Raw genomic sequence first — 13,557 nt, 5'->3', positions numbered from 1 at the left:
CTAATGCCTGAGACCGCATGTGGCCCAGAAAAGGTGTCCAGGAAACCAGAGGAGTTAAGCAATCGCATCACTGTCCTGAAGTCTTTCTTGGCACTCGTGCTGCTGGGATTGTATTTTGCTAAGTGGATGCTTTGTCTAGATGTCTGTCAGAAAACAAATGCAGAGTTTTCCCTTCCCTATGGGGAAGTTAGAGGATTCCAGAAATACATTGGCTCATTTCCGCTGTGCTAATATCCTGTCATTGCCTCTGGGCCGTGTATGAGTGAGTGTGTGGCTGGGCATAAAGTCTCTGAAAGCAGAGATCTCTCCTTTTTTCTCTCACGAGGTCCCTGTTGCACCCCCGTCCCGGGCAGTACTCATGCTGGCGGGCAGGGGTGCAGAGTGAGCTCTGAGCTTCCAATCCGAGACCCAGGTCTGTATCCGCAGTGGTGTGCCGCCAGCTTTCCACACAACCTTCGGGGAGCCCTACCCATTCCGGCCTCGGCCTGATTCCCCTCAGAGGAAGCATCAAGATCAGGAGACGTACAGGCCTGATGTGGGTAGACGCAGCTACAGGAGGTTTTACACAGATGGCGGCGGTAGAATGGTCAAAAGGACGTCTGGTCACCGAGCCACAGGGCAGCCGTCACCAGAGGCCGTCACCAGCTGAGTGACCGGGCGGAGATGACAGTCCGTCACCTGGCACGGCCTAGATGAGACCCGTGAAGTCCCTTCCAGGGTTCAACACTCCAGGTCTGTGGTACGTGCAGCTGAAATGACGTAACAGGCTGTTTGGAAGGACCCAGCATCCGAGCACTCAAAGGTCACTTCAAAGGCCTGAGGAGCGGACCTACTGGCCTTTCTGCTTCGTCCAAGCTCTCGCTTTGTCATTTGAAGTCACACTCTGCTTAGGGCAGAGGGCAAACGTGCTCTTCGTCTTGTTCGCATATCGGAGATGTAATCTGCCCCAAACTGGAAACGCACGGGTGCCCCTGCTCCGCCTTTTCTGCCTCCGCCTGAAAGAGCAGACGGAGGCGGCGGGAGTCGCGCTGGGACCCACATGTAAATGGAAACACGTGGCGTCACACTTGGCAGCTTTGCACTCCTATGAAGTGGAAAGTTTTCGCTTTGAGAGCAGTGTCGAAAAAATTGCAAGAGAGGTAAGTGTGATGTCGGCGATCTGTATTCCACCCAAGTTTTCTCGAAAGCCGGGGACCTGACAACCCGTAGCATGTTGAATGGCCACAGTCAGAATTTCCAGCAGCTTCTTCTCCAGGTGCTGAAGGGCCACCTCTGGCTCAGGCAGCGCCCCCGGAGCCACCTCTGCAGAGCTCTGGAGCTGGAGCGGCCGTGGGTCTCTCCTGCATCCCGCACTCCCACAAGGGGGGAGAGATCCCAGGAGAAGGGGGCACCCCCATCCCAGGCTGCTCAACATCAACAGAGCAACAAACTCTGCAGCCCAGGCCGCATCTGGGGTCCTCTTCCCAGGGAGGGGTCTGTCTCTCCAAAAGGCATCCACTTCCCCAGGGATCCGTGACAGGAATTTAGGTAAGAAAGGGAGGGACCGGGCGCCTGGGTGGCTCAGTGGGTTAAGCCTCTGCCTTCGGCTCAGGTCATGATCTCAGGGTCCTGGGATCGAGTCCCACATCGGGCTCTCTGCTCAGCAGGGAGCCTGCTTCCTCCTCTCTCTCTCTCTCTGCCTGCCTCTCTGCCTACTTGTGATCTCTCTCTGTCAAAAAAAAAAAAAAAATGGAGGGACCATGTTTTACGCAGTGTGTTCACGAAGTCTCCGCTGTGTGTGACTACCGTGTCGTATTTCAGACACAAGTGGTAGCCTCACCACAGAGGCTGCTGTGTTCATGGAGAAATACAGCTGGGATGGGGGCATTACTGAGTTTTCCTTCTCCCTTTGGCCGTGGGGAACCCAGAGAGACCTGCGGGCAGTCAGGGCAGTCTGTGTGCGCAGGGGGCGTCCTCCGGGAGCTTGGCCAGTGCACACGTGCTGCGTCCACAGGGACCCTGGAGAGGCCTGCTGGTGGTCCCAGCAGTCTGTGCACATGTGGGGCGTATGTGGGGAACAGGGAGAGGCCTGCTGTGGGGGCGGCAGGCGCACGTGTGGGGCGTGTCCGTGGGGAACCAGGAGAGGCCTCCAGTGGGCCAGGGCGGCAGGTGCACGCAAGGGGCGTGTGCGCCGCAGTGAGTGAGTGACAGGAAGGTGACGTTTGCTGTGTGGACTGCAGGTGCTCAGAGACATACCAGGGCACAGCAGCCTAGCACAGGGGGTACAACCCGGGCCACGAGACCATGTGGCACCACACAGGCTGGTTTCCTTCATGAACGTGGAGAGGCTTGGGAGCCTGTCATTATTTAAAGCTGGGTTGCGCAGCAGCTCCCCACAAGAACTTCTTGGGGTTACTGCCTCGTGTAGAGGAAGACCACAGACTCCCTGCAAACGGGTCCAGTTCCTGTGGGGGGACCCTCCAGGGGCAGACGGTGAACATGGATGTTGGGAACTGTTGGGAACTCCGTGTGAACTCTGGGCCTGTGGAGAACAGCCGTAGAACAAGGCCGCAGAAGCCGTACAGAGAGTTCAAGACTAAGGGGCTTCCTCAGAGAAAAGGCACATTTCACTAACACCTCAATTTCCTGTGCCTAAAGAGTTTCTAGAGTGCACCCCAGATTTTGAGAACCCCGTCCTTAAGGGGAACATGCACGATGTCTGCTGTTCTCAACCAGGATCACCCCAGGGAAGGGGACATTCATTCCACCATGGAAGGGAAAATGGTGACCAGGGAGGGGGGAAGCCAGAGCCCGGGGCAGAGGTCAAGGATGTGAGTGGAACAGCCTCACTCACTCCTGGAGGGAGAAGGTGTGAAGGATTGGAAGTGTCCGAACCACAGAACCATCTGGAGATAGGCTGAGGAGTCTTTATTTTATGTTACTAAAGGAGATATTTCAAAACAGACATGACTTTAAAAGGTGTTTAAATAGTGCTAGCAAGTCCTATGCCCAAGAGTACCGAATGCACCCAAAAAGAACACAGAAGGACGGCGTCCCTGGTGCACGACTGCCTGTCACGGGGTCTGGACACAGGAAGTCTCCCTTCGCCTGGAAATAACTGCTGTCAGGGTCACGTACTCCTGTGAACGGCGCCCAGCCAAGACTTGACATCAGCCCCCATGAGACAAATTCTACTCAGGACCCGAAGTATCCACCCGTCAGTCAATTCAATTACCATGTCCCCTTATTATTTGCCAAAGTCAGAGTTTTAAAATGTTTAACAAACAAGACTGCCCTTCAAGCATGTACAATTTCGTTGTGATACACCAGACTCTCAGCCCGGGCTCTCCGTGAGCATTCCCTAAACAGCTCTGAAAAATGCAGGACGTCTCCCAGAAATTCTGCTTGGAGAGGGGAGGGCCCTTACATCTGTATTTTTAAAGATCCTTAGGAAATTCTTGTGTGAAAACCACTGGTCCTTCTCATCTCTCAGTTAGTCCCCTCTGCTACAACTTCCCCGTACTTTGCCATCAGGAGACCTTTCCTTTTCAAATCACATCAACTTTTCTCATTAAAAATATGGAATAGTTTCCCATGGCATGATAAAATGAATTTAAATTCTAACCTGGCATTCACGAGCCTTAGAAGTCTACTTCCAACCTATCAACCAGTTCTACGTGTTGCCATATTCTATAAAGCTGCACCGTTCCATTTAATAAATCTCTGTTCTCCCCAGAAGCATGTGCATCTCCACAGCTCAGAAATAACCCCACTGCATCCCCTGTGAGGTCTCCTTCCTCTCTGCAGCTCCGGGGTCTAACACACATAGGAGGTGCTCAAAAATATTTACCAATTGAAGCCAATATACAGTAAGAGAAAAGTAAGTGGAATTAGAAGCTTACAAACAAAGCTGAGAGCTGATAACTGCTGGCAAGGCAGGACACAGGCCAGTCAATGGGGAACACAACAGATAAGCACAGAGGTAATGGTTTCCAAAAGGTCAGAGCCTCCTTTGGGGAAGTAGCCGGTGCCCGTGGGGGTCAGCATGGCGCTTGTCTTCAAAGCAGCTAAAAGGCTCCAGAACGGGTTTGTAGTGACGGTGATGACCAACTTTTGATTCCTCGTGGCCGCTTCATATGCCATATGTTCCCTAAGATATGTTATTACCTCTTCTTTAACTTGGTTAAAGAGTGTTGAAATGGGCTTCGTCATTTCTGTTTCTAACAATGAAATTGCAGTTGAGTGAAGTCAAGTCTTTGCTCGGGGTCTCACCTTAAGTAGTGGTGGGGTCAGAGCTCACTTTCCCATGAGCAGGAGGGCTATGACACGGCACCACCTGTCACTGCCGTCATCTGTGTGTCCCGTGAGATTCTCAACTATCAAGTGGTAAAGTTGAAGACGGTAGAGGGGACTGGTTCACCAGCTACACTGGTTCATCCATTCCTAAGGCTTTTCCTGTTGTTCCTCAAATGGCCTCACCTCTGAGGCCCCAGAGAACTAACTGAACTAAGAAAGCCAAACTTAGAATTATGAGCAACAGACATAAGGCAAGAAGGGAGACGTTTTAGCTTCTGGGACCCACTGAGATGGGACACAGAGAAACTGAGGGGTTGTGTATGTGAGAGCTTTGGTCAGCCTGTAAGACACTCTTTTGCTGGGCTGAAAGTTCCCCGCGGCTGCACTTAGCACGTAGATGAAGCAGCTCCAGCAGCCCAGTGGCCGAGATGAGCTTCTGTTGACAGGGAATGAGACAAAGTTATGGGGTCAGGACCTGCGTCTCCCCCGTGAGCTCTGTGATAGGCCACCTCAGGAAGATGGAGAGTTCGGGTCAGCCCAGGCCCGTAACAGAGGAGCCGCAGAGAGCCTGTGTTCTGACCAGGGCAGGCTGTTCTGGAGAGGCTGCTCATCGTTAGCAAGGTCAGCAGAGTGGTCCCCAGCGAGAGTGAGGCTATAGGCATCTTTCACTTCTCAAGCGACTCCGTTTGCCGCCAGCACATCGGTTTCCTACCGACCGCACTAACCATCAAGAAATACTACCACAGCGAGGCTGCCCGGCTGCGGAAATGCCCAGCTTTGTCCGTTCCCGTACGACGGGGTAGGTAGCGCGCCGCCGTGGTAACGTTAGCTGCTGGGTGTTAAAAGGCTAGTGTGCAGCAGCAGAATGTGATTTGTTACCGTCACAAGAGGATGTAGAAGCATCAAACAGGTAACTAAGGTCTCTCGAGGAGAAAGGCAAGATTCCAAGTCCCTGGTCTTTCCAGAGAAGCAAACAACTTGGAACGACAGGAGAGGAGAAGGAAGGGGAGAGTCCTGTCTGTCGTGAAAACGTGAGCACTTGTTATGTTCAAGAGAAGCCCCTTTCTTTGTCCCGGGTCCTCCCCAGCGGCGGTTTCAACCCACAGGGGCTTCCTGAGCCTGTTCTGCTGCAACCTCGAGATCGGACTGGAGGACCCTTCCGACAGCGTCTAATCTTGTGCTTAGGGCTCAGGGGTTGGTGCCAAGTGTTGGCCCCAGAGAGCGAAAGCTGGCTGGAGGGCTCCTCAAGGCGTAGGGCTCGTCATTTGCCTGGCTTCATCTCCATCATGGGTGCCATTATGGGCTGGCCTAGGCCCCGAACTACTGTGAGCTCCACCCTTCCTATGGGGAAGTACTTACAAATTCCAAAGAAGGGACTTACAAGTAAATCTGGGGACTCTTCCTTTCATAAATTTGGGACAGACTATATAGATATGACAAGAACCTATATTTTTTCTACCTAAATGAAAATTTAAGGGTATGATCTCTACATGAACACTGCTCAGAGTTAGGCAATTTAAAGATTCTGTGGGATTTTTATCACTCACATGAGGGTGATGTGCTTTTCCTAAGACCCATAAAACTGTAGTATTATTAAAGAGCTTTGTCACAGGCAGCACTTCCACAAACCACTCTCTCTTTAGCAAGCACTCCCCCATGGGGTCATCCTGAGTGAGCGTTCAGTTCTGTTTCCTGTCTTTGGAATGAAAAAAAGTGAGTGTGAATGTCCCCATCACCCCAAGACCACACAGGAAATAGTCCCACCTGGCTTGGCCTGGGTGCTCTTCAGGGCTCTGCAGGTGTGGCCACGTGGGGTCTCTGCGGCAGGTGCCCGATGGCCCAAACGTGGGAAAGTGGGAAAAGGGAAAAAGAGAGACCCTGTGTCTGTGCAGTGTGATACGAGCTTGCTGTCGTCGGGACGATGAATTTACGTCTGGAAGAAGCAGATCTGCTCTTCCCAAGGCCAGTATCATTTCTCATGAGCCTTTCATAATCTGTGCATTTGGCTGAGCTGAACTATCTAAAGTTACAGTTTTTTCCTATAACATGTGCCTTCGACTCCAGCCAACAACTTCATCTAGTTTCCACTTAAACAAAAAAATGGGGCAAATGATCATGACCAAATCAGCAAGGGATCATGCATGAGTCCGGCATTTCCCAAGAAATGCTCTGCATAGTTTCCACCTTATGTGCTCACTCTAGAACCTCATCCCTGGGTAAACTGTGACTCTGCTCTGCCTGGTGTGAGGGTTCGATTCATGAGCCAGGTGTTGGTGTGGGCTACCTGAGTCACTGGAAGCATTCATCAAACATTCTGTCTCTTTGGGCTCTTTGTCGTCTTCCGTGATGGTCTGTGATCATCTTTGCCGCGTTGTGCACGACACGCACACAGCTGCTGCTGGAACCACCGGTGGGAGCATCAGTGTATTCACCGATTTGGGCAGCCATAACAAAAACACCAAGAATTGGGTGGCTTATCAACAACAAAAATGGACTTCTCACAATTCTGGAAGCTGGAAGTCCAAGATCACGGCGCCGTCAGATTCGGGCATCTGATGAGAACTCACTCCCTCCTAAATGGCCATCTTCCTGCCATGTCCTCAAATGGCTGAAAAGGCAGGGGCTCTCTCTGGGGTCTCTTTTATAAGTACTGTCTTCCCATTCATGAGGGCTGAGCCCTCATGATCTAATCGCCTCCCAAAACCTCCTCCTCCAAGACCATCACACTGAGGATTGCGTCTTAACATGAATACTCAGAGGATATAAATACTCAGTCCATAGCAATTAGGAATTCAGACGTCCAGGTGACAGGAGAATGCAGGATCCCACAGGGGAGAGGGCTAGGGTCAGTAGGAGTATAAAGACTCACTTATTTAGAGCTGTGAAATTATGCTAGGAAATAACACGAAAGGGGCTGGCAAAGCACGGCTGATGAACATTAAAACAGAATTGATCTTCAGTTTGAACAGTGAAACCAAGCAAGTAGAAATATGATGCCGAAATGGGCAATGAGTGTGCTGTAGGACTTCACGAGGGGGAGTGAAATGATGGGAACGGTGTTCACCCAATAGGCACATTTCCACGAAGCATGAGCCATTTATACAAAAGAAGCAAAAGGTCTTGTGTAATTTATGATCCAGCAGTATCAAATAAGACGTGCGCGCATGTTCAAACCAGTGAACCAGATGATCTCAAATGAAGAGCCCAGCCATGTATAAAGGACTGCCAATAGAACAAGGCATCCTGGAGGGACACTAGTCTGACTGGGATTCACTGAACGGATTAAAACAAGGTGAGTGTTAGAGGCTGGTGGCTGCATCTAGGTTAGATAAAAAGAAATTAAATTAAGATGGCAGCTTTAGAAAAAGACAAAAGGAGCAAGTAGACAGAAGCATCATGGAAAAAAAAAAAAAAACCCATGATATAAGGATGAATTGGAAGTTCGGGGTGGGGAGTGTTCCAAGAGACTCAGTGTGAGTGAGCCTCACGGAAATCAGATGTATCATGAGAAAAGAAACATTGTAGCAAGTGCAGGAAGTAGAGTTTAGGAAGTCATTAGCCCACATTATGTCAAGTAACCTGAAGTGATCCAGACAGAGATGCGTGCTGGGCAGTGAGGCTCTGGTGACAAGATGTCCGCCAAGAGGGATCTGCAGTAAGGTCAGGTCTTTATAAACTGAATCCTGAATCCAGCTGTCTGTACAGATCGTGTTTCCAGAGTTCAGAGTAAGAAAAAGTCATTAGAGGTCAGAGAAGTCACGGAAAGATGTGGGAGAAAGTGTGACCTTCAGGGATGAATATGAATTGAATAGGTAGAACTCAGAAAAATCGCTTTGAAGTAAGGCGTTGGTCTGAGAAAAGGGATTCAGGATTGGCCAAATGTGGGAGCTGTCGAACATGAGTCTGCAGTCTGCCTTTTCCAGTGAAGGGTTTCTAAGGAGGAGGAAAGGGAAACAAGCTTCCTGAGACACTTTGGCAGCAGGTTCTAGAAATGGCGACCAGGTCCTGGCAACTGGAGATTTTTGAGTTTGCTGGGAAAGAACCAGCACTTGTTGGAGCAGGTCAGTGGAGACGTCGAGCGAAGGGACCACAGTTTGGTGGAACGGAAAACAGGAGACTCAGATCCAGGGTCAGGTTCAGACCTGCCAAGTACTGGGTGTGTGACTTTTTCCACACTATTGCCCTTTCTGAGCCTTAGAATTTTTCTTAGTTAAATAGAGACATAGGTGGGGGGTGGGGGGTGGGGGGGGCCAATGCCTGGCACAGAGCGGGGCTGCCGTGTGAGTTCAGTGAGTGCAGGGGAGGGAGGGAGTCTTCAAGGAGGATTGAGTCTTCAGCCAGGTGTAATTCTGGATGACCGCTTTGCCGGAAGGAAAGGGAAAACTGGGAGAGATGGGAGAGACGTTCCGAGAGGAGACGAGCTGACAGAAACGGGCAGTCTGCTGGGCTGAGTAAAGGAAGGATGCGGATGAGCCCCCGCTGATGCTAAGTGCTCCGCTGGGATGAGAGTCACTATTGCCAGAACCCAGGGCGAGCAGAAAGGACCTCATTGGGCTTTTGGTGGATTCCATGGCAGATGTGGGCGACACTCGAAATAGCATCGTTTCCCATATTTCTAAGGTCAAATTAACCCCCTTTATAGTCTTTAAAAAATGACGACCTTTTGTTGGACCCTGTGACCCTATGGAATTTGGACTCCATTGTTCCTTCTCCTACACAGGCCAGGAGAGGAGGCGGAAGGCAGCTCAGAGTGGAAAAGCAACTGCAATGGTTTTGTGACTTTTGGTGACAGTCGCTCTGCCTTCTGGGAGCCAAGAGGGACCTTCCACGTCAGCATAGGTGGATGCCAGCAGCCCCGCAGCTGGCACTGACGGCCCGTCACAATGCAGGAACTTCTCTGGAGAATGAGTCTGTGTCCATGTCACAGGTGCTAAAAAATGGTGGCTTCTTTCCTGCCTGAGGGTGACAGTGTGAAGGTGTCCCCCCTGGGCACACTGGAAAGGAAAAACGAAACTTAGTATTCCTGCAGTAGCTTCCTACTCAAGAGGTCCCAGCACTCGTGAACAATGTCTCCGTATTCCATATCCTGTCTACAACTCTCTGGAAAGTGACAGTTTCTCACAGAGAGGTAATGAGTAGGGTCTGTTATCAAGGACCGGTTGACCATTCTTGATGTGTCGAGGTTACATGTGAGGCGATTGTGACGTCACCATTTGACGAGTTCTCTGGAGTTCACAGACTGTGTTCATATACGTGACATAAGAGTTCAGAGCAGGGTTTTGATACCCACATCGTCCCGTCAACCCCATCTCTGGGGTCTTAAACACAATAGAGTTGGACGCTCAATCAGACACTACATTTTGGGTGTATTTTGGTCTGTTAGAAGAAACTGCCTCCCAAAATCTTAAGGAAAGAAAAATTTATGTATACACAAAATAAGGGTAAACACAATGAAGAGATGGAATGTGACAGTAAAGATGAAAATTAAAAAACATTCTAAAAAAGGAATTGATAAGAAATTGGTTGAAAAAAAAAAAGGAAAGGATGTGATCAGGCTGGAGGCTAGAACAAAGCCATGCCCTAAGATTTAGGGTATATTTTGATCTATTAGAAGAAATTGTATCCCAATTTTAAAGGAAATAAAAACCCTACATGTATACAAAAAATAAGGTTAAATACACTGAGAGATAAAATATGACTATAATAATGAAGGTTTAAAAAGATTTTTTTAGAAAGATATTGTTAAGATGAACTAGTTAAAAATGCTAAAAGAGAAAAAGTTTAAAAAATTAGAATAAGAAAAAAATTTTTAAAAATTAATTTAACTTTGCAAGACTAAAGAATCACGGGGAGAAAGCCATGAATTCTGTGTGTTGCTTTCCCCTCCTCTGGAGTTCCGCAGTTCTCCTTGATCGGTGAGCTTGATCCTGGCTGGATGTTCTTGTTGATCATCTGCGTCTGTTGCAGTGATTGTCACATGTTCTTGCCCGAGGCGGAATCCACCGCCCTTGCCAGCGGCCGGGCTAAGTGATCTGCGCAGGTCACGCTCTGCAGCTTTTGTTCCTGATCGCTTTCCGTACCGCTTTGGAGGACGGGAATGAAGATGGCGGCACCCAGTGTCCCACCGGAGGAGCGGAGACCTCCAGCCCCACTCCTCAGTGTCCTCGGAGAAAAGCCGTCAGTCCCTCCCGTCTCCCTGGTCTCCGGCCGCGCTCTGTGCTCACCGGCCTGTGACCCAGCGTCTCTGTCTGGTGCACAGCCCCGTTTGGAGCCTGCATAGCCTGCCGTGCTCCCGTGCCGCTTGTCCCGGAGAAGGAAGGTGAGTCTCCTGGATCTGCCACTTGTGGGGTCCCTGGTCAAAGAGCAGAGGCCCAGTTGTGCTTTGGATCATAGTTTAAGGTAACCCTGAGCTGACAGCACCCCCTCGGTTCCTTCTCTGCAGCGGCTTCCCCGCTCTGATCCCTGGCAGCTCTGTCGCACTCAGACACCCCCGGTCTTTCTGTGACCCCGCGGGTCCTGAGACCACACTGGCCCAGCGAGGACTCACCCCTGCTTGGCCTCTGCAGCAACGTCCCTCCGTGGAGCGGACTCTAAAAGTTCTGATTTCGTGCTCCGCTGCCGCCGCTTGCCTGGAGCCGGCCCCTCCCCCCACGGTCTATCTTCCCGTCCTTCGGGTTCATGTCACCGCAGGTCCCACCTGCCAGACAGTGGTCGATTTTCTGTTCCTAGAATTGCTGCTCTTCTCCTCTCCGCTGTGAGTCTGTAGGTGTTGGGATGGTTTGGTGACTTTCTCGCTGAACTCCTGGGGCCCGATGACATTTACGTCTCCTACTTCTCCCCCATCTTGCTCCTCTACCTTGACACCCTCTCTCTAAGGCAGGAAGAGAGTGAGCTCAGATTGGCCTTCCCAGAAAATCAGTGTACAAGTTTGGATTATCTTCCAGGTGTTTCCTGAAACGTTATGTAGATTTGAATGGTCAGTCTACTTAAATGTAAGCTCAAACCCTAGGATCTTTGAAGTGAGCATAACATTTTGATCATTCCTGTAAGGCCACATCTCACTGAGGCTTAGGATTTCCTCCTCCATTGTCTTGAAGGAGATAAAGCCGGGATAAGGCAGCCCTTACTCTGAGACTAACAGGGCTATGGAGTGAGCTGACCAGAAATGCAAATTATAATGGCCTAAAGAACAAAATGAGCAGATGGCTTCACCCAGGCCAAAGTCACCATGCAGAGGTGTAGTGACACACGACTACAGGTGGGCAGTGGACACACTGGGAGCCACCACAACATGGACACCCTGATGACCCTTGGTCTGGAGCAGAGTCTAGTCTGTAGGGTAAGGAGCTGGAGGGAGCTAGGCTGTGACTCACTCGGGGCCCTGAGGAAGTGGACATAGCTCAGGGCACAGCTGCTCTCTCAAGGAGGACAAAGGAGGGTCCATCAGCAAGCCACAGCTCTGTGGTAGGAATGAGCGAGAAGGGCAAAGCTTGGTGGGTAAAGTTGTCCCTGGGGCTCCACTTAAGGACACTGGCATCAAGACAAACTCTGTTTTGTTATTTTATTTTATTTTATTTATTTTATTTTATTTTATTTTTTACTTCCTAGTTCTGTTACCTTTTGGCAGCGTAATCATCATCCAATATGACAATTCTAAAACAATGTTTGGTTCATACTTACTGTGGTGTATGTCTTTTTCCTACTGGAGTCATTAACGTCATGAACCCAGAACCCATGTCTTGTACCTTTTTTTTTTTTTTTTTGTAAGCAAGACCAACTTTGATGGTGAGTCCGAGCCTTTCAATTGTTACTTAGACAAGATTAGTTTTAAAGGAAAGGCAGGAACATTTATAGGGCAGAGACAGGAAGACAAATCCATTCATTAAATGAATTACTGGTATTTATGTGGGCTGAGAGTTGCTACCAGAGACCAAGTCTTAATTCTCTGCTGGGATTCAGAAACATCTGGTCATTTCGGGGGAACAAGTGAAAAGGGAGCATCAGACATTGCCTTTTATCAGGAGCCAAGGAATCTGGGAGCAAACTCTTCCCATAACAAGAGAACTAAGGCATCCGGTTCTGCCTATTCACAAACCCATTCTGTGTCAGCCTCTTTCCAGCCCCGTGGGTCTGTGTCCGTCCTTGTTCTTCCAAGGACTTAGGTCTGAGGGAGTGAATTCTAAAATTCAAGGATGGGTTTTACTGACTGTCCCATAAGACATCAAAACAGGTGAAACAGAACTTGACAGCATGGATATGTCATTAAATGATACCCAAGTGAGGACAGAGACGATCTATGAGCCCGTGATGTTTTCTGTCCCCAGAGACTGCCCTGCTCCCCCAACCTTGAAGGACCAAGACATGTGAGCAGATGTCATGCCCGGGAATAACCACTGGCTGAGGCCAGCGGCTGTCTCACCCCCTCTGCACATTTCACCCCAGCTGCCAGAGCTCTCTTTCTTTTTTTTTTTTTTTTTTAAATTTTTTCAATTTATTTATTTTCAGAAAAACAGTATTCATTATTTTTGCACCACACCCAGTGCTCCATGCAATCCGTGCCCTCTATAATACCCACCACCTGGTACCCCAACCTCCCACCCCCCCGCCACTTCAAACCCCTCAGATTGTTTTTCAGAGTCCACAGTCTCTCATGGTTCACCTCCCCTTCCAATTTACCCCAACTCCCTTCTCCTCTCTAACTCCCCATGTCCTCCATACTATTTGTTATGCTCCACAAATAAGTGAAACCATATGATAATTGACTCTCTCTGCTTGACTGATTTCACTCAGCATAATCTCTTCTAGTTCCATCCATGTTGCTACAAAAGTTGGGTATTCGTCCTTTCTGATGGAGGCATAATACTCCATAGTATATATGGACCACATCTTCCTTATCCATTCGTCCTTTGAAGGGCATCTTGGTTCTTTCCATAGTTTGGCGACCGTGGCCATTGCTGCTATAAACATTGGGGTACAGATGGCCCTTCTTTTCACGACATCTGTATCTTTGGGGTAAATACCCAGGAGTGCAATTGCAGGGTCATAGGGAAGTTCTATGATATCCAGGATCTATAATGAACTCCTCAAACTCAACACACACGAAACAGAGCTCTCTTTCTAGAGCCGTGCTTCTCAAGTGCAGTCTCTAGCATACCTGCAGGGGAATCATTGGCTGCTCGTTGAAAACACTCAACAGCTAGACCTCAAACGGGGACCACAGACTGGTAAAATCTAGGTGAACGTCCTCAGAATTGGCATTTTTGTCAACTGTTAAGTAATTCT

The 13,557-nt window shown here is 49.5% G+C and overlaps 1 long non-coding RNA gene across 2 annotated transcripts in view; it reads left to right on the top strand.

Moving 5' to 3' along the window:
• Positions 1-10,110: 10,110 nt before the first annotated feature.
• LOC116598852 overlaps positions 10,111-13,557 on the top strand; it is a 30,205-nt gene continuing 26,758 nt past the window's right edge. For both annotated transcript variants that reach the window (XR_004289177.1, XR_004289176.1), the window contains exon 1: positions 10,111-10,594. This is a non-coding gene — a long non-coding RNA (uncharacterized LOC116598852). The remainder of the gene's footprint in view (positions 10,595-13,557) is intronic.

The sequence above is a fragment of the Mustela erminea genome, chromosome 9 (genome assembly GCF_009829155.1).
Source record: "Mustela erminea isolate mMusErm1 chromosome 9, mMusErm1.Pri, whole genome shotgun sequence".
Classification (NCBI taxonomy): Eukaryota; Metazoa; Chordata; class Mammalia; order Carnivora; family Mustelidae; genus Mustela; species Mustela erminea.
Note: the sequence above shows the minus strand (reverse complement) of the source record. Positions and strands in the feature narration are given on the sequence as shown.